The 20807-nt window shown below is 45.4% G+C and overlaps 1 protein-coding gene across 2 annotated transcripts in view; it reads right to left on the bottom strand.

Annotated features, from left to right (window-relative positions):
• CCND3 (cyclin D3) overlaps positions 1 to 20807 on the bottom strand; it is a 94587-nt gene that overhangs the window by 26032 nt on the left and 47748 nt on the right. The gene's annotated exons all lie outside the window — the stretch shown is intronic.

Consider the following 20807-nt stretch of genomic DNA (forward strand, 5'->3'; position numbering starts at 1 on the left):
CCCCCGTCTGTGTTCCCTCTCTTGCTGTCTCTGTGTCAGATAAATAAATAAAATCTTTTTTAAAAATTGTCATTGGTAAAAATAAATAAATAAAATTGTCATTAGTGCTGTTCCACACTGAGCAAAAAAAAAACCATTTTTAGAAAAGATCCACACTTCCTCCAAACTCATAAATCTGGGCCAGATGACTCATTTCTATTTTTCTTTTTTTTACATTCCCTCCAGGAAAGTTTGTATTATTCATTCTCATTCATTCATTTATTCCACAGATCCTTACTGAAACCCTATGGCGTACCAAGATATTCCTGGGGCCCTAAACAATACAAATACAAGACAGTTCTTTTTTTCTTATTAAAGAGAACACAATCTCCTGGGAGAAATAAAATGTGCTTTCCTTCTTAATAATTTACCTTCACTTGATTCTTTAATTGACTCAAGTATAGGGGTTTTTTGGGCTTTGACTCATCATGTGGCCAGAAAAGTTCCCTGAAAGCAGGAATTGAATCTTCTCTCTCTCTCTCTTTTTTTTTTTTTTTTTTGCTAAGTAGGTAGAGTTCAGATGTTCCCATTGCTACTGGTTATCCTGGTGTAATTATTAATGGTGGACCCTTTTACCATCAACAGCCTCCCGGTTTGGAATAACAAGTGTTGGTGAGGATGTGGGAGAGTTGGAGCACTCCTAACCGCTGTTGGGAACCCAGAACGTTGCAGCCACTTTGGAAAATGGTTCAGCAGTTCCTCAAAACATTAAACACAGAATTACCATATAACTTCGCAATTCCTCTCCTGAGCATAGATGCAAGAAAAATTAAGAAAAATTTAAAAATCAAGAAAAATTTTTAAAAAATACATCCACATAAAACCTGTGTACAGATGTCAGAGCGTTATTATTACCCATAAGAGCCCCAAAGTGGAAGCAATCCAAATGTTTGCCAACATGTGAACAAGCCCAAGGAAGACAGAGGTGTATCCATACAATGGACTATCATTCGGTCATTCACGCAAAGAAAGGTCATTCACGCAAAGAAAGGCCAACCGGGATGCATTCTGGCAGCAGGAATGAACCCTGAAGCCTAATGGTAAGTGAAAGAAGCCAACCAAAAAGACCACAGTTCATAAGCTTCCATTTATACGAAGTGTTCAGAATAGGCAAATCTGTAGAGACAGAAAATAGATCAGTGGTCGCCCGGGACTGGGGTGGTGATGGTAACGGGGAGTGACCGCTAATGGGTACTGAGTTTCTTTTTGGGTTGATGAAAATGTTCTAAAATGAGATGACAGCAATGACTGCACAGCTCTGTAAATACCCACCAAAAGAAACTGTAGAATTGTAAACTCAATATAGGTGAATTCTATGGTATGAAAATTAGATCTCAATAAGACTTTATTTTTTTTAATTTTTTATTTATTTATTTTTTAAGTAGGCTCCGTGCCCAACGTGGGGCTCGAACTCACAGCCCAGCCAGATGCCCCTTGATAAAAATTTTTTTCATGTATTCCAATTTGGAGAATAAATTCTATGATCACCTCCTACCTAAGGAAGCCTCACATTCGCAATTGAGAGCACAGGGACTTTTGAGTTAGACCGCCTGACTCTATCCCTCCCTTGTGTGACCTGGGGAAAATGATCTGATTTTTCATCCGCAAAACAGGGTAGTCATGCCTCCCTCAGAGGCTTGTTGTAATGTAAGATAATGCATGACAACCCCATGTGCAAAGTGTTCCACTTTTAGCAAAAGTCTACACAGGATAAACGGATGGATGGATGGATGGGCGGATGGATGGGCCAATGGGCGAAGCAGGCCTGAAGCAACTCAAGATTCAGAGAGCAGATCACACTCATTCCATGAAACAAGATATTCTCTTAAAAAGGAACTCAAGGAGAAGACATGGACCAAATTCACCACAGCCACACATCCCACTTAGCCATTCAGCCCCCTCGCTAGTGTTCTGAGCCCCACAGTATACAAAACCCTAGGCTGAGCTTCCTGGAGAATAATGGGGGAGAAGTCAGGATCTCCACTTTCAGGAGATTTCTCTCAAAAGTGGGAGGCTGGACATATGTCTACGGAAGACCACGCAAACAAACTCAGGTTGAGCAGAAGCACTCCTGGTCTCTGAGTGGCTCTGGGCAGACAGCCCAGACTAGGTCAACTGTGGTTCCCCCTGGGACGTGGCCTCCATCACCACCCATCAGCTGCTGAGCTATGTCCAACGGTCCCAGAGATGCCTTCACCAAAACCCTCCTCCACAGCTCCCTCCTTAGCTCCTCTTCCTCCATCAGCCTCAAGAACTGTAAACACCGGGCGCCTGGGTGGCTCAGTGGGTTAAAGCCTCTGTCTTTGGCTGAGGTCATGATCCCAGGGTCTGGGATCAAGCCCTGCATCAGGCTCTCTGCTCGACAGGGAGCCTGCTTCCTCCTTTCTCTCTGCCTGTTGCTCTGCCTACTTGTGATCTTTGTCTGTCAAATAAATAAATAAAATCTTAAAAAAAAAAAAAAAGAAAAGAAAAGAACTGTAAACACCTTCCAGGGCTTAAGCCAAAGCCCTTATGTTCTCTTCTCACAAACAGCCGAGACTCCCCTCTCTTCCTTCAGCCTCAGCCTTCAAGCTTCTCCAGTCCTCAACTCCAGCTTGAACTCCTGGTCTACACCCCTACCTAGATGTCACACAGCTGGCTCAAACTCGAGGTGCTTAAAACCTATCCCTCCTCCTTCGTATTATGTGTCAGTTAACTGTGACCCACCAAGTCATCCAAGCTAAAGACACTGACATCATTCTTTTCTAGTGCCTCTTGCTCCCACCTAACATTTGGACTGGTGCAATCCCCTCTCTCCCCCCACACAGCCTCTCCAACCCCGCTCCCCACTACTGCCCAGGCATTCTTTCAAAAACATCAGGAATGCACACATGCTTCCTTTGCTTCTTTAAATCTTAAAACCCCTATGACTACAGAGATAAAATCCAGACCACTTATCTGAAATGGGCACGCTAAGTCGGCCATTTGAAAAAAAAGGCTGTCATGATCTACCCTACGTTCTCCCTCCAGCCTTATCTCCTCTCCCTCAACAAACACATCCTCTGAGCACCTACACTCCCAATGCACTAGATGGTCCAGCACGCGACACTTTTGTGCCACTCACACACTTCCTTCCACCGAAATTCTCATCCGTGCCTCTCTTGGCCATGCTCCGTGTCCTCCAAGACCAGTTCAGATGCCACCCCTCCAAAGACAGTCGCCTCAGATCTTCCTGCTGAAGTCTGAAGGAAGGTATGGAGGGAGGTACGGCAGTTGCCCACAGAGGCCCCTCTGACTACTGACCAGGGACAGGGAATTTGCCGAGGCCAAGTCACCACCACATTTCAGGGTCTGGTCCTCAGCTTTGCAGAATTGTGCTTTCTGAGACTGCCTGAGGAGTAGATACAGTTTAACTGTCTCCAATAAAGGCCACAGGAACGGATACACACAAGAGCAAAACAGAGCCACCCAAGTGAACCTGAATGGCAAGGCCGTGGATCAGCCCACGCTCTCCTTGACACGGGAAGCAAGCTCCAACTAGAGGGCTGCGGGGTGAACACAGAGCCAGTCACTCCTCAGCCAAGGCACCCACAGTGTCCAGCAAAAGGCTTTATAGAGGGATGATTGAATCAAGAGTTACAGAACCTGGGTTTTTCTGTGACTTTGCTTAACCTACCTAGACTCGGCTTGCTCATCTGTCAAATGGGACTATTGATCCCCTCTGTCCTGGCTATTCCCTCTGCCTGAACTACTCTTCCCCTAGATACCTACATAGCCCCCTCTTCTCCTTCCCTCAGGTCTCTGCTCCTCTTCAGAGAGGCTTTTCCTGACCTTCTTAGCTAAAATTGAAATCCCTCCCCTCATTTCTAGCACCCCCCATGCTGCGTGCTCTGTCATATCCCCAGTACCCAGACCAGGGCTTAGCCATCCATGTAAGCACAGCAGAATGAAGCGTGCCTTCCGCTCTGGTCATGATCCTGGCATCCTGGGATCAAGCCCCACATCAGGCTCCCTGCTCAGCGGGAAGCCTGCTTCTCCCTCTCCCGCTTCCCCAGCTTGTGTTCCCTCTTCTGTCTCTCTCTCAGTCAAATAAATAAATAAAATGTAAAAAATAATAATAATAATAAGTAAACGTTCTTACTGAGTGCTCGGAATGCCTACTGTCTGTTTTCATCCTTATGACAATCATGTACGATAGGCATTCATATCCCATTTCTCAGATAAACAACAGACTGAGGCTAAAAAAACAATGTAAAGAAATTTCTAGGGTCCACGGCAGGAAGCGAGCCATCTCGGATGGGAGCTCCCCCTCCTATCTGATGACACCTTACCCTCTCCCCAACCTTAACCTTGATGCCTAGAGTCTGGACACCTGGTGTACACACCTCTGAAGTCCTCAGCACCAGGCAACCCAGTCATAGTCTGGGGAATATGAGGGGAGTGCAGAAAACACCCTCTTTTAAAGGACAGGTGGAGAAAGAGGACCCATGGAAGGAAATGACAGTTTGAGAGGTCCAGAGAGAAAGGAAGGAAGCCCAGGGGAAAAGTGTAAGCCAGATCACAAATCACAATTATGCCAGGGGTCGGCAGGCCCAGGACCCATCCCTCAGCGCACAAAGGGCCAGACCAATGGCCCAAGCACCCTCCCACCCCCACTGAGGCAGTCTTTATTTAGATATGTTAATAGAGGCCACAGGTGAAGGTTGAGCCTTCTCTGGCTCTAGGAGCCTTTGTGTCTCTTTAAATCAGTTTGCATATCTTTGCTCTGACCTATTATGTATCGATTTTATAGTTTACAACAGAGGGAACAATCTTAATGTCAATTTCTGGGAAGTTTCTTCCTGGCTGACCTTCTGCAGTGTGGAATGTGACACAATGCATTCAAGCTTTCAGACTCAGACCTAGATTAAACAATGGCCCTGCTGGATGACTTTGGCCAAATTATTCAAACCTCAGCGTTCTTATCTGTAAAACGGGGATAATATAAACTGCCTTGTGGGGATGGTTACGAAGGGGAGAGAAATGAACCCCCGAGTTTATACTAACGTGCTCTGTTACTATTAGGTTGTCTCTGGTTACTGTTGGACTTCATTCCTCATTACCTGGGGAGCTTCTTAAGAATCCTAGTGCCTCCGTTCCACTCCCAGACCTGGACATCAGAATCTCTAGGTGTGGGGCCCAGGTTCTGTATGTTTGTTCCCCAGTGATTCCGAAATGCACCCAGGGCTGAGAACTGCAAGCCAGTTTCCAGCCAAGAATTACTCTCCTTCCCCTGTTGTCTGGAGAGCTGCAAACTGAATCTATCAACAGAGCAGTAAACTGCCTTTGGTAACAGGTCTGTCACTGCCATGATTGGAAATTTTCAGAGGGCCACCCTCCTCCCAGATGGAATGTGGTTATTCCCAAATCAACTTGACTGACTCATGCCTCATCGCCCATTAAAATAATCTCATTTTCAGAGAGCAACCCAGAGCTTTCTAATTTTATTAATTTATTCACTCATTTGCAGTTGCCCCCTTAAACTCTCTAAAGCATGAATAACTGGGAATCCATGCAAATTCTGGGGTGAGGCTAGGCAAATGGAAGGAGAAGTTCGGCACAAGATCACCCAGGTCTCATCCAGGTATTAACAACTCCTCCGTAATGAGTAAGAACAACAAGAACGGTTATAAAGTGATGACTCTAAGTGCTTCACATAGTTTGATTATGGTCTAAGTGCTTTACATAGTTTAATTATTTTAACCCTCAAATATACTCTCATCCCCACTTCGCTGAAGAGGAAAGGTGACATGACCTGGTCAAAGTCACACAAATACAAGAGGTAGAGGCAGAATTTGAACTCAGACAATCTGGGTCCAGCTTCAGGATTAACAATGTAAAATAAGCTCAGGAATGCTGGGCTGGACGGGCCCCTGGCAGCCCAGAACTGGAGACCGCTGAGGAAGAATGCCTGGTGCTGTCCCCCAGGGCCAGGGAGGAGTCAGGAGTGGGGGTGAGCCCCAGAAAAACCAGACTGGAGGGTCACAGCTGACCCCAAGCCCAAGGCTTCCTGGATTCCCTGGCAGAGGAATGAGCAACATGAAAGGGAAATTCCTCCAGGAAAAGAAAACATTTTTGAGGGTTGTGTTTTTTGTTTTTTGGGTCTTTTTTTTTTTTTTTTTTTTTTTTTTGCTTCATTTCTGATTTCAGACCTATGGTTTCTTTGCTGAGTCACGGAGGACATTATGAAAGGGGTGGGGCTGACATAGGCAAGTCACCTCCGCACTCCCAGAATGGGCTGGGGGCTTCTGCAGCCCCCCCCCCCGCCTCTGGAAGGTTGATTCCAGACAGCTCCAGTTCTAGAAAGGGTTCACCAAGAAGAAAAAGATTCCACTGCTCATCTCCCATGGTCTTTTCAATGAATAAATAAGAACATTAATGAATGCTTAAATCAATTAATCAAGTCAGTAAGTGATTCAAGCAACATTTACTGATCCCCTTTACTGAAGGCTTTGGAATCAGACATCCCTGGGTTCGGTTGGTTCCCAGCTTCTGCCACTTATGACAAGAAAGTGACGGGGCCTCAGTTTCTTTATCTATAAAATGGGGGCTTTCTGGGGCATACGGCTGGCTCAATCGGTAGAGCATGCGATTCTTGATTTTGAGGTCGTGGGTTCGAGCCCCAACTTGCGCATGGAGATAGTGTATGTACATACATACACACACATACATTGAAATAGGGATATTTGTTTCAGCCTACAGGCCTGAAGCGAGGGCCAAATGAGTTAAGAGAGACAAAGCTCTTGGCATGCAGTGGGCATTCCATAAATGGTACTTCCTGGGTGCCAGTACTGTGAAGGGCCAGAAATCAAAGAAGAGAACTCAGTCCCGTAGAAGTCTGCAGTCAGGTGGGAGAGGAACAGAGATGGAATGAATCCACACAATGGGCGACTGCCAGAAGCAAGAAGAGAGGCCGGTTCCTAAGGCTAAAGGCACAGCAAGGAAAAAGACAGCCGCCAAGCCTGGGCAGGCACATAGGAAGTTCCAGCTCAAGTCTCTGGTCCAGGGCTTCTCAGATAACCACCTGCAGCTCTGTGAAAATGCAGTTGTGGGTAGGGCCTGAGATTATGCATTTCTCTTTCTTTCCCTCCCTCCCTTCCTTCATCTCCAGGCCCAAAGTGGGGCTTGAACTCACGACCCTGAGAACAAGGGTCACATGCTCTACTAAGTGACCCAGTCAGGTGCTCCCATGAAGCCCGCCCCACCCCATTGATGCAAAACCAGCTCCCATAGCAGGTGCCAGACCACGGGTCACCCTTTGGGTCCAAAGCGAGGCAGCTGGAGCTGTTCTCACTCACACACTTTTTCTATTATTCTTCTTATCCATTTTAGGCCAACCTGTTCAAAGGGACTTGCAGAACCTGTTAACTAGGCAGTCACCGGAGCCTCTCCCCAGGTCTTGGAATCAGGCTCAGATACACCCTGCTGCCTCCAATGCCCACAAAGGTTCATATCCTTAAAGGTGGTTATTTATTCGCTGCCTCTAGCCTTCCTCTTTCCAGGCCAAATCATCCGAATGCTTCAAATGTTTTCACATCCGGTATTTTGTAATGAATTCCCTTGAAAAGGTCACAGACTTGTGAGAAAGGACTTTAATTATGAGTCTTTCAGTAACATAACTATCCTCATTCCGTCTCAAGGGGTTGGGAGACGAGAAGCTGGTACTAGAAAAGATGAGAATTTTTTGCCAATTTGACCCAAGATACTGATAACAAAGATTATGTTTAGCTGACTCAAAATCAGGTAAGAAATGTCCCCAAATCCAGAATTATTTTATATGAATCACTGCACCAGAAAACATGAAAGACCCTAAAATCTTGTGGAAGAAACTGTGATGGAGGCTTTTCCGAAAGTGACAATTATCCTAATATTTATATATTATCAATAATAACGTGTAAAACTGAGTTAAACTTTTCTAGACTGTCAGTAATTTTTATGTATTTATTTAAAATTTTACTTATTTATTTGAGAGAGAGGGAGAGAGGGAACACAAACAGAGAGAGTGGGAGAGGGAGAAGTAGGCTCCCCGCTGAGCAGGGAGCCTCATGCGGGGCTCAATCCCAGGACCCTGGAATCATGATCTGAGCCCAAGGCAGACGCTTAATGACTGAGCCACCCAGGCACCCCTGTCAATAATTTTTTTAAAAAACTTCCAATCAGGGCGCCTGGGTGGCTCAGTGGGTTAAAGCCTCTACCTTCAGCTCAGGTCGTGATCCCAGGGTGCTGGGATTGAGTCCCGCATCAGGCTCTCTGCTCCGCGAGAAGCCTGCTTCCTCCTCTTTCTCTGCCTGCCTCTCTGCCTACTTGTGATCTCTGTCAAATAAATACATAAAATATTTTTTTAAATAAAAAAAAATAAAAACTTCCAATCGGAGGCGCCTGGGTGGCTCAGTCGGTTAGGTATCTGCCTCCGGATCAGGTGATGATCCCAGAGTCTTGGGATGGGTAGAGCCACACATCAGACATCATGCTCATCGGGGAGCCTGCTTCTCCCTCTCCCACTCCCCCTGCTTGTGTGCTCTCTCTCTTTCTGTGTCAAACGGATAAAATCTTAAAAAAACAAAAACAAAAGCCAAAAAAACCCAACAACTTCCAATCAACCATGCTAGAGAAACACTGAGAACACTGAGTTATCTTTTTTATTTTCTCCATGGAAGAGGTTACAAAATCATTGTCATAGGGGAACACAACCAAAGAGGATGTAGCCAGAAGACACAGGACCAAAGTGTTACAGAGGAGCGTCAAGCAGTTATCACAAATGTTATGTTCGTTTTCTGGGGTTTGGGATGTTTGTGATATTTGGGCTCTGGCATGTTTTTCGAATATAAAGTGGTAATTTCACTGCAGAATCTCAATAAACATCCAGGGGCTCCTGGGTGGTTCAGTGGGTTAAGCCTCTGCCTTCGGCTCAGGTCATGATCTCAGGGTCCTGGGATGGAGCCCCACATGGGGGGGGGGGTCTCTGCTCAGCGGGGGGCCTGCTTCTCCTTCTCTCTCTGCCTGCCTCTCTGCCTACTTGTGATCTCTGTCTCTGTCAAACAAATAAATAAAATCTTTTTAAAACATCTAAATAAACATCCACTCTTGTATCTGCAATATTACTTTGTGATTTTGTATTGTTTTCCTTAAAGAGGGCTTCCAAAATTGCATAGGCTTTGGAGCCAAAAAAATCTGAACCTACCCCCGGTAGACCAGGAAGCACGTGGGGTTTAGGGTCAGCCCCGGGCTTACGTCACAGATCCACCGCTCCCCCCGCCTTGCGCGCTGTGTGGCCTCTGAGAAGTTACTTAACTTCCCCGAACTGTAGTCTTCTCCTTTATCTAAAATGGGATGGTAATATCTATCTGGCAGGCTTGTCTGAGGATTAAATAAGATACCACATGTAAAGTGGCTATTATGTGGCCATCTCAATGACCTTGTGGTCAAGAGACAATTGAGACAGCGAGGGGTTCATCTGAGGTCACATAGCTGAGGAGATGCCCTTCAGAAAGAATCCGGATTTTGAGTTTATATTAACAATCTTCCTTTTGCCATCGCCCATCACTTTTAAGACAGGAAGTAAAAAGCATCTGTACCATCTTGAGCCGACCCCCACTCTTCACCAGAAGAGAGGTCACCGAGCCGCTCACCTCCATGTGGGGATATGCAATGAGCACCCCACGGACGATGCCTGTGGGAAATAATGACTCAGATGAAATGAAGAAATATTTGGCCTTTTGTTGAAATCACATATTTGGTTACCAGTTTTGTGTTCTCCCTTTTCTACCAACTCAAACAACCTCGAGATTCTTCTCTTCTTTCCATAAACTTGTGCCAGTCCCTCTATAAGCATTGTCTCATTTCCGTCTTACCACGGCCCCACGGGATGAGAAGCTATAACTCCCATTTTGCGGATGAAGAAACTGAGGCTCAGGGTAGGATGTGAATCTTGGGCTGTCTAATGTCACAGCCGAGACTCTTTTCTTATATATTTATTAATTAATTTATTTATTTAAGAGAGATTGAGAGCATGAGAGAAAGTGTGCTTAATCCGGGGCGGGGGGGGGGCAGAGGGAGAGGGAGAATCAGGCTCCCCACTGAGCAGGGAGTTTGAGGTGGGGCTCGATCCCAGGTCCCCAGGATCATGACCAGAGCCAAAGGCAGACACTTAACCAACTGAGCCACCCAGGCACCCCGAAGCCCAGACTCTTAATCATTATGCCATGCTACCTTCCTGACAATTGTTCCCACTTGTATTTTTCTATACAGTGGAACTAGAATTTAGGTATGTGAGGGAATAAGGAGTGGAAAAACAGAGGATTCTTGTGGTTCCCTCTCTCCATGAACCCTAGCAATGCCCAGCAATACCAACCTACTCCTATCTCTCTGGACCTGCTCTACCAGCACATGCTTCAACTCCGAGTGCTCCAGAGAGAGTCGAGCTAAGAGCTATTTGCCTCTAGAGAGCTACAGGGTGGGCATCAGAAGACCTTTGTTCTAATCTGGCTGGCCCAACATCTTGCCCTTAGAAAAGTCCGTTGATCTCTCTAGACCTCCTCTTACTCACTTTAAAAATAAGGCAGGAAAGATACTTCCAGGATCCTTTGTGGTCCCAACACCCTCGAAGTGAGCCCAACTGGTAAACACACATGCAGGTAATTGGACATGTTCTTGCGGATTTCTTGCAAATTCCCCCCCAAGAACTACAAGGTCCTCTTTTTTATAGTGCATCACAAAGGCTGCAAAGTAGATGTAGCAGATCACATGATGTGGCCACAGAATTTAGACAGCCCTATCTCTGAACCCCGGCTCTATCAGTCCCTGGCTCCACAGCCTTGGCAAGCCCTTAACTTCCTGAAGCTTCCTTTTCCTCCTCCATAAGATGGCGTTTTTGTAAGGGTCCCCATCCCCCAAAGCTGTGAGGACACAAGAGGTGAGGACTGGACTCCTGCTGAGGGCTTAGTGTATGAGACCCTTACGGTCATCACTGTGTACTCAGGCTTCCTCTTCCATTTTCAACCTGGGACATAGGAACCAAAGGGGAAACTTCAACAGGAGACAGAGTTGGAAAGGGCATGGGATGGACAGATGGTGTGACTCCAGATGGCCGCACATGGCTGATCTGGGGAAGAAAATGGCTCACCCTCTGGCCAGCCCCACCCACGTGTATCTGGGCAATGTCAGTGAGATACTGGGCTGGAAAAAGCTAGAGAACACTAACACATCCAAAGTGGGAATTACAGATATTTCTGAAATGCATCCCCAACTCTCTATCTCAGCAGGCAATGCCAAATCCCTGGGCTAAAGCATGGGGTCTGTTCTTTCCTTCACTCCACACTGGCACCATTCCTAATCAGAATTTCATTCCCCATGCAAGCAGTCAACTCAAAGCCTCCAATTCTTCCAGCATCTGAGACCTCAGCCCATCTGCTCTAAATCCTTGAAAAGAAACAAATAAACTGATAAATCAAACAACATTCCTACCATTTCTCTCTTTAAAAAAAAAGAAAGAAAGAAAGACAGACTTGGCATTTATTTATAATGGGAACAAAATGGAAGCAACCTACATGTCTAACGATAGAGAATTCATCATATATATAACAGTTTTTTTTTTAAGATTTTATTTATTTATTTGATAGAGAGAGATCACAAGTAGATGGAGAGGCAGGCAGAGAGAGAGAGAGAGATGGAAGCAGGCTCCCTGCTGAGCAGAGAGCCCAACGCGGGACTCGATCCCAGGACCCTGAGATCATGACCTGAGCCAAAGGCAGCGGCTTAACCCACTGAGCCACCCAGGCACCCAAGAATTCATCATATAAACGGTAACCTCGTAACAGATCATACTACGATAGGGGAGTGTACTATAATAGAATGTCGTATGACGTTATATATAATACTACAGTGCACGTTCCTGTTGAATATTAAGGGCAACCACGGATACAACTCCAGAGGTGGACGGACCTGGGGCTGACTCCCAGGTCCACCACATACTATCTGTGTGACCTTGTCAAGCCTCTCTCTGCCTTAGGTGTGCATCAGAAAAATGACAATAATAAAACAAGCTCTGGGGGTGCCTGGGTGGCTCAGTGGGTTAAAGCCTCTGCCTTCAGCTCAGGTCACAATCTCAGGGTCCTGGGATTGAGCCCTGCATCGGGCTCTCTGCTCAGCGGGGAGCCTGCTTCCCCCTCTCTCTCTGCCTGCCTCTCTGCCTGCTTGTGATCTCTCTCTCTGTCGAATGAATAAATAAAATATTTAAAAAAAAAAAAACAAAAACAAAAAAACCTCTGACTCCCCAGTCAGACTTCCTGCCTGGTTTAAATCCTGGTTTTGGGGGCACCTGGGTGACTCAGATGGTTAAGCGTCTGCCTTCAGCTTGGGTATGATCTCCAGATGCCTGGGATAGAGTTCCAGTTCAGAAAGGAGTCTGCTTCTCCCTCTTCCTCTCCCCCTGCTTGTGCTCTCTCTCTCTCTCAAATGAATAAATAAAATCTTTATAAAAAATAAATCCTGGTGGGGCGCCTGGGTGGCTCAGTCATTAAGCGTCTGCCTTTCTTCTCGGGTCATGATCCCGGCCGGGATCCTGGGTTCCAGCTCACATCGGGCTGCCTGCTCGGCGGGAGGCCTGCTTCTCCTTCTCCCATTCCCTCTGTTTGTGTTCTCTCTCTCACACTGTGTTTCTCTCTGTCAAATAAATAAAATCTTTTTAAAATTAAATAAATAAATAAATAAATCCTGGTATGGAGACTGGGGAGGGTATGTGCTAGAGTGAGTGCTATGAATTGTGTAAGATCATGATTCACAGACCTGTCTGTACCCCTGAAGCAAATAATACACTATATGTTAATTAAAAAATAAATAAACAAAAACTTATAAAAATAAATCCTGGTTCTGTCACTTTCCAGTAGCTGTGCAGTTTTGGACTGGTTAATGAAGCCTTCTGTTCCTCAGTTTCCTCATCTGTAAACAGATCTACCACCCAGGGGCTTTTGGGGTGAAAATTAAATGAGGTAACACATTAATTCCTTAGAATAGTACTCAGCACAGCTAATAGGAGCCTGTCACCCCCATTTCCATGCCACCTCTCAACCACCAAGTGATTCCTAAATATAAACATACGTCCAAGTTATCTAGAATACACCACCTTGAAAAAGATCCCCCGAGCTACTCCGGATGGGTCCCATCAACCAGGATCCAGCCCATGTAGGACCCCTTGGCGGGGTGTCTGTCACGGGCAAGAAGGGGTGAAGCAGGCACGGCCCCCTTCCCTTGAGCAGGAGCAGCTGGAGGGTTCTAGGGCTCACTTTAGTCCAGTGGAAAAACAGCAGCCTGAGCTCAGCGTCTGGTGAGTCACGTGGTCATGTGCCCTGCCCTTGAGCTTTATGGGGAAACTCACTGGCTGTCCTGATGGAGGGTCCCAAGTGCCCCGTTTCCACTCAACAAAAGCCCAACTGAGCCGGGGTCACAGATAGGCAGCCACCTGTTGAACCACAGCCTAACTCAGTTCCCATCTTAGTTCTTCCTCTGGGTAAACCCTGGCACTATTATCAATTTAACCCTCAAAGAGGGGGGTAGGTGGCCAATCTGCTATTTCTCTTGAGCCCAACTGTCAATTTCCCATGGTTCTTGACTCCCAACAGAACTAGGGTAATTCATACGGCAACAGGGTTACACTTTTCAGAGTCTATACATACACACAGGATCCCACTTGATCACAACAGTCATCATCTGCACGTGTAGAATGCTTCGACATGTTAGCAAGCGCTTTCTTTGCCACTGACTGAATTTCATCTTCACAAGAACACAGAGAGCAGAGCTGGAGGAACTCCAGTGGGGTGGATGGTGAGGTGAATGGAGGTATGGGGTGTTGGCTGGGAAGGCAAGCCCCAAGGTCACAAGGAGGGTATGACCTCAGCGAGGGCTGGGCCTGCCTCCTCAGCTCCTCAGGCTCCAAACTAGGACCTGCCAACACACGTCCAGGGGAGCCTCCACTCCTGGGGCAAACTCAAGGTAACCAGTGCTCCCAGGCAGAGGTGCACTTCACACAGCCAAGTGTAAACCAACAGTGGGAGACACAGCGACTGAGCAGACATGACAGAGGCACTTGGGGCCTCGGGCCAGTACATTCTCTCCATGTAGACCCTTCCCCAAAGGCAACCAAAGGCAAAGCAGAAGGGAGTTAGGGAGTAAAGAAGCGGAACAAAGGGAAGCAGCCAACAAAGTTCCTGTGTTGGGGGCATGGCCTGGAAGAGGTCACTTTTTCCACAAAAGGGAAAATCACTAGGCTGGGTCAGCTTCCCTCTCTACTCGGTGACCTTGTGCCTGAGCTGGGATGCCTGGGTGGCTCAGTTGTTGAAATGTGTCTTCAGGAATGCCTGGGTGGCTCAGTCATTAAGCGTCTGCCTTTGGCTCAGGTCATGATCCCAGGGTCAGTGGATAGAGCCCCACATCAGGCTCCCTGCTCAAGGGGAGGCCTGCTCCTCCCTCTCCCACTCTCCTGCTTGTGTTCCCTCTCTTGCTGTATCTCTCTCTGTCAAATAAACAAATAAAATCTTAAAAAAAAAAATAAAAAGTGTCTGTCTTCAGTTCTGGTCATGATCTCTGGTACTGGGATTGAGCCCCATGTCTTTGGGCTCCCAGCTCAGCGGGGAGTCGGTTTTGCCGTCTCCCTCTGCCCCTCCCACTGCTCGTGCTCTCTGTCTCTCTCTCTCAAATGAATAAATACAATATACATACATACATACATACATACATAAAGTATCCAGAGCTAATGGACCTTTCTTTGTAGCCATGTTAGGTTAAGTTTCTGGGAACTAAGTTGTGGGGAAAATGAAGGTGTCATGGTTAGGAAGCCATTCTCTTTAAGGTAACTCGGCACATCTCCAGTCTGCTTTGATCTCACGGTCTATCTCTCAGAGTCGGATTTTTCTTTGCAGCTCTGGCTGGAGGTGAGGGAAGTAGGCAGAGATGCCTCTCCATGGCTGTTAGATGGTACTATTATCCTCATCTTGTATGGGAGTTGTGGTAACAAAACCATCCTTTGTATATGAAGGACTCTAAGCTCCTTGGAGTAGAGATCCTGGGGGATTGACCTCAGACTCTAACCTCCTGGCCCACTGGAACAGTAGTTCAGGAACACCGTGGCACAGAGCACAGAGTCTCCCCACCAGGAGCCTTCAGCAAGATGGAAGACGAGGACGCTGGAGGTCATAGGACAGTGGTCCCTCCCACAAGCTGGCTGCCAAGGGCATCCACTAGAAGAACTCTATGATAGCTATAGAGGCCGAGTGGTGCAGAACCATTCACCTCTTTCCCCAGTACCCCACCTAAATGCTCTCATTTGCAGAATGACTCACTTGGATCAGATGGTCCAAGCTGTGGCCCTGAAATGATAGACTCTCAGGTTCAGAAGGGGATTCAAAGGCGCCTACTTGAGCCTAACCAAATTATTCATTTTCCCCACAACCCTAGTTCCCAGAAACTTACATTTCAAAGACCAGTAAAATTTCCCCCCAAATTTTGGAGACCAAAAATCAAGACTATTGTCAAGTGAGGGTATTAGGGAAAAAACCTCTGGTCTATATATACCATATTTCATAAAACAAAGACTACCTGAGCACCAAGCACTTAAAGAGGGCTCAGAATAAAGGATGGTACTTATTTTAAAAATCTAATCTTTATTATTATGTTTCATTTTCATTTATTTCCTTTTATTTATTTTTTTTAGTTTAAATTCAATTAATTAACATACAACATATTATTGGTTTCAGAGGTAGAGTCGGTGATTCATCAGTCTTCCATAACTGTTCTATAACTATTCCATCATGTGCCCTCCCTAATGGCCATCACCCCGTCGTTACCCCATTTCATTTCCCCCCCCCATCTCCCCCTCTGGAACCCTTACTTTATTTCCTATGATTAAGCATCTATTATGGTTTGTCTAATCTTTATTATTACGATGATGACTTTTTGTAAATTCTACACCCAACGTGGGGCTCAAACTTACACTCTTGAGATCAAGAAATTGCAAGTTCTACCAACTGAGTCAGCCAGATGCCCCAATGGATAGTACTTTTCTTTTTCTTTTCTTTTCTTTTTAAGATTTCATTTAATTATTTGTAAGAGAAAGAGAGAAAATGAACCGGGGGAGCAACAGGCAGAGGAAGCAGGTTCCCTGCTGAGCAAGGAGTCCAATGTGGGGCTCCATCCCAGGACCCTGGGATCATGACTGGAGCCGAAGGCTGACAATTAACCGACTGAGCCACCCAGGCGTCCCATGGACAATACTTTTAACGGAATGAAATTAATCACCCAAAACACCCAGTACATCCTCTGATGAAAACTAGTTTGGAATCACAGCCCTGTACCAGCCCCTCAGTGATCTGTGCAGTGCCTGTTAAAACTGACTCAGCAGGGGCACCTGGGTGGCTCAGTGGGTTAATCCTCTGCCTTTGGCTCAGGTCATGATCTCAGGGTCTGGGATCGAGCCCCGCATCGGGCTCTCTGCTCAGCGGGGAGCCTGCTTCCCCCTCTCTCTGCCTACTTGTGATCTCTGTCTGTCAAATAAATAAATAAAATCTTAAAAAACAAAAAACCTGCCTCAGTGTCGGGAGCTCACCATTGGAGACAGCCTGACTCGGTTTCAAAAAACTCTTACTAAGTTTTAAAAAAATTTATAAACATATTTTATAAAAAATTAATCTGTAAGGGATAATATTTCAGTAACCTTCATACCTTCACTCCACTCCACTGCACATTCTGCAATCACATTCAGCACCAATTCCACGGAGGCCGGGTAAGTAGTAAGAATAATTGCTAAACCATCGAGTGTCTATGAGCTGAGCACCACTGCTCTGAGTGGTTAATATGTACTCACTCAGTTACTTCCTAGAACTACCTCACGGGGCAGGTATAACTATTATTCCTGCTTACAGACTCTTAGGAAACATAAAGACTAATTTGCCCAACTTGGCCAAGTTCACATTCCAATTCTAGCAGCCTGGTTCCAGAGCCTCTCCTCCTAACGACCACACTTGTAGTAGTAAGGCTTCCTTACACATCCATTTCGAGGCAGGAAACACATCCACTTCCCTCCTCCTCCCATGGCCTCTGCTCCAGTTCAACTTCTCCTTCCATTTCCCCTGGACTGCTGCAGTAAACCCAACCCATATCCCTGCTTCCACTCTCTGCATCTAATGTACTCCTTCCTCCTATCCTGCACACATTCATTCATTCATTCATTTACTTATTGTGTAGGCTCCATGTCCGGTGTGGAGCCCAATGCAGGGCTTGAACTCATGACCCTGGATCAAGACCTGAGCCGAGATCAAGAGTCAGATACTTAATTGATGGAGCCACCCAGGCGCCCTCTTGCACACATTTAATATTATCATAAAAGTAGTTACACTCAGTTAAAGAAAATATGGGAAATACAGACAACCAGAAAGAAAAGGAAAAAGAATCCAATCTTATTCACAGTCTTACCAACCACCAAAACCGTCTCTATGAACATTTTGATAATTTTCCTTCCAGTCACTCTTTTTCTTTCTTTTTTTTTTTTTTAAGATTTTTATTTATTTATTTGACAGACAGAGATCACAAGTAGGCAGAGAGGCAGGCAGAGAGAGAGAGGAGGAAGCAGGCTCCCCGCTTGAGCACAGAGCCCGATATGGGGCTCGATCCCAGGACTCTGAGATCATGACCTGAGCTGAAGGCTGAGGCTTTAACTCACTGAGCCATCCAGGCACCCCCAGTCACTCTTTCTTAATACATGAAGACTTTTGGGTGCCTGGGTGGCTCAGTCGATTAAGCAGCTGCCTTCCACTCAGGTCATGATCCCAAAATCCTGGGATGGAGTCCGACATCGGGCTCCGTGCTCAGCAGGGAGTCTGCTTCTCTCTCTCCCCCTGCTTGTTGCTCCCCCTGCTTGTGTGCTTGCTCTCTCTCTCTCTGTGTCAAATAAATAGATAAGATCTTAAAAAAAAAAATACATGAAGGCTTTTTATCCATAAAAGAGATTTTTTTTTAACTTGACTATAATCACAGTACATCTAAACTTTTAGTGAAAATTATCTCATGGGCATTTTTCATGTTATTAAACACAATTGATGTTATAAAGCTAAGCTCTGATCATATTAATTATATTTCAAAAATTTCCAAAGCTCCTCCTGCTCCTATCACAAAATTTTCAATTCCTTAGTTTGGTATTCATGGCCTTCTATAATCTACTGAAGAGTTTTTGGTTTTTGAGGGTTTTTTTTTTTGTTGTTGTTGTTGTTGTTTTTAAGATTTTATTTTTAAGTAATCCCTACACCCGATACAGGGCTTGAACCCAAAATCCCGAGATCAAGAGTTTCACGCTTCATCAACTGAGCCCACCAGGCGCCCCTACTGCAGTATATTTTATCTCCTATTTTTTTTTAAGATTTTATTTATTTATTTGACAGAGATCACAAGTAGACAGAGAGGCAGGCAGAGAGAGAAAGAGAGAGGAGGAAGCAGGCTCCCCGATGAGCAGAGAGCCTGATTCGGGGCTCGATCGCCAGACCCTGAGATCAGAGCCTGAGCAGAAGGCAGAGGCTTTAACCCACTGAGCCACCCAGCTGGCTCAAATTTATAAAATAAAATTTTATTTTATTTATTTACTTGAGAGAAAGAGTGTGTGTGAGAGAGCAGAAACTGAGGGAGCTACAGAGGGAGAGGGAGAGGTAGGTTCCTTGCTGAGAAAGAAGCCCCATGTGGGGCTCGATCCCAGGACCCTGAGACCATGACCAGAGCCAAAGGCAGATGCCCAACCGACTGAGCCACTCTGGCGCCCCGTATCTCCCATTTTTCCATACCCTGGCCCTCATCCCGATACATATTCTTAGCATATGGGATCTTCATTGTTTGAATACTTCCTAAACACACACCCTGGGCCTTTGTTGACACCTTCCCTCTACCCTAACCAAGCTCTACCATCATTGGCTCCGGGGAAATACCTTGGAGTTTTATAGGACTCCTTTTTTCCCTCACATGACCCACATCCCATCCATCAGTAACTTCAAACGGCTTTGACTTGGAGTATCTATCGTGAACCCAAACACTTCTCAGTATTTGCCCCTTGACCTTCCAAATTCAAACCACCTGTATTTCTCACCCAAGTGAATGTAACAGCCTACATCTGGACCTCCCTGCTTTTCACTCTGGCCTCCACTCACACTGCTTCTAATGCAGGAACCAAAGGGTTCTGTAGAAAAGTAAATTTTAAAAAAGATTTTATTTATTTATTTATTTGGGTGGGGGGGGGGTGGGGAGCAGACACCCCTGCTAAGCTGTGAGCCTGACACTGGCTTGATCCCAGGACCCTGGGATCATGGCCTGAACTGAAGGCAGACACTTAACCCACTGACCCATCCAGGTGCCCCAGCAGTGGGATTTTTAAAAAGCTCCCCCAGGTGATTCTAATGTCCAGACAGCACTGAGAACCACCAAAGCTCTGGTCAACCCTTGACCAGGAAACCTATCTCTAGAAATCTATCCTTTAAAAAAAGTTACTAATAGAATCTTAATAGGCCTCTATCGATTAAGGAAATTGAATCAATAACTAATAACTTTCCAAAACAGAAAGCACCAGGCCGGGACGCCTGGGTGGCTCAGTTGGTTAAGCGGCTGCCTTCGGCTCAGGTCATGATCCCGGCGTCCTGGGATCGAGTCCCACATCGGGCTCCTTGCTCAGCAGGGAGCCTGCTTCTCCCTCTGCCTCTGCCTGCCATTCTGTCTGCCTGTGCTCGCTCTCCGCCCCCCTCTGATAAATAAATAAAATCTTAAAAAAAAAAAAAAAAAAAGCACCAGGCCCAGATGGGTTCACTGGCAATTTTACCAAACATGTAAGGAAGGAATTATACTGATTCTCTGGAATCTTCTTTAGAAGATAGAAGCAGAAGGACTGCATCCCAACTATTCTTCTGAGGCCAGCATTACCCTAATACCAAAATCAGACAAAAATATTACAAGAAAAAATTAAAAAAAACTATGGACCCAATTTCTCATGAATATAAATGCAAAAATCCTCCACAAAATATTAAGAAATTGAATCCAACAATGTATGAAAATTATACACCATGATCAGGTGAGAATTATCCCAGGTATGCAAGGCTGGTTTAACATTCAAAAATCAATTAAAATAATCCATCATATCAATAGGCTAAAGAAGAAAAATCAAGGATGGTATCAGCAGAGGCAGAAACACATTCGACAAAATCCAACACCCATTCATGATAGAAACTCACAGTAACCAGAAATAGAGGGATACTTCTTCAACTTGAAAAAGAATAGCTACCTAAAACCCATAGCTAATATCATATTTAATGATGAGAAACTCGGTTTTCCCACTAAGATGAGGAACAAGATAAGGATGTCCCTTTTCACCACTGTTTTCAATGAAATAAATGATATACAGATTGGGAAGGAAGAAACAAAGCTGTTTTTGTCCAAAAATGGCATGATTACCTATACGGAAAATTTTAAATAATCAACAACAAAAAGTCCTAGAATGAATAAGCAATTTTAGCAAAGTTTCAGGATACAAGATTAATATGCTCAAGTCAATCACCTTTCTATATACTAACAAGTGGAACAAGTAAAATTGGAAATTACCATTGACATTAGCAGCCCCTTCCAAAATTAAATAGTCATTATTTTTTATATGAAATACCATATAAACAGATCTAAATGAGAAAAACTATAAAACTCTGATGACTCTGATGAAGGATACCAAAGAATTAAATGTTCAT

Source organism: Mustela putorius, unplaced genomic scaffold, assembly GCF_011764305.1.
Source record: "Mustela putorius furo isolate JIRA1106 unplaced genomic scaffold, ASM1176430v1.1 tig00003983_pilon_pilon_pilon, whole genome shotgun sequence".
NCBI classification, from domain to species: Eukaryota; Metazoa; Chordata; class Mammalia; order Carnivora; family Mustelidae; genus Mustela; species Mustela putorius.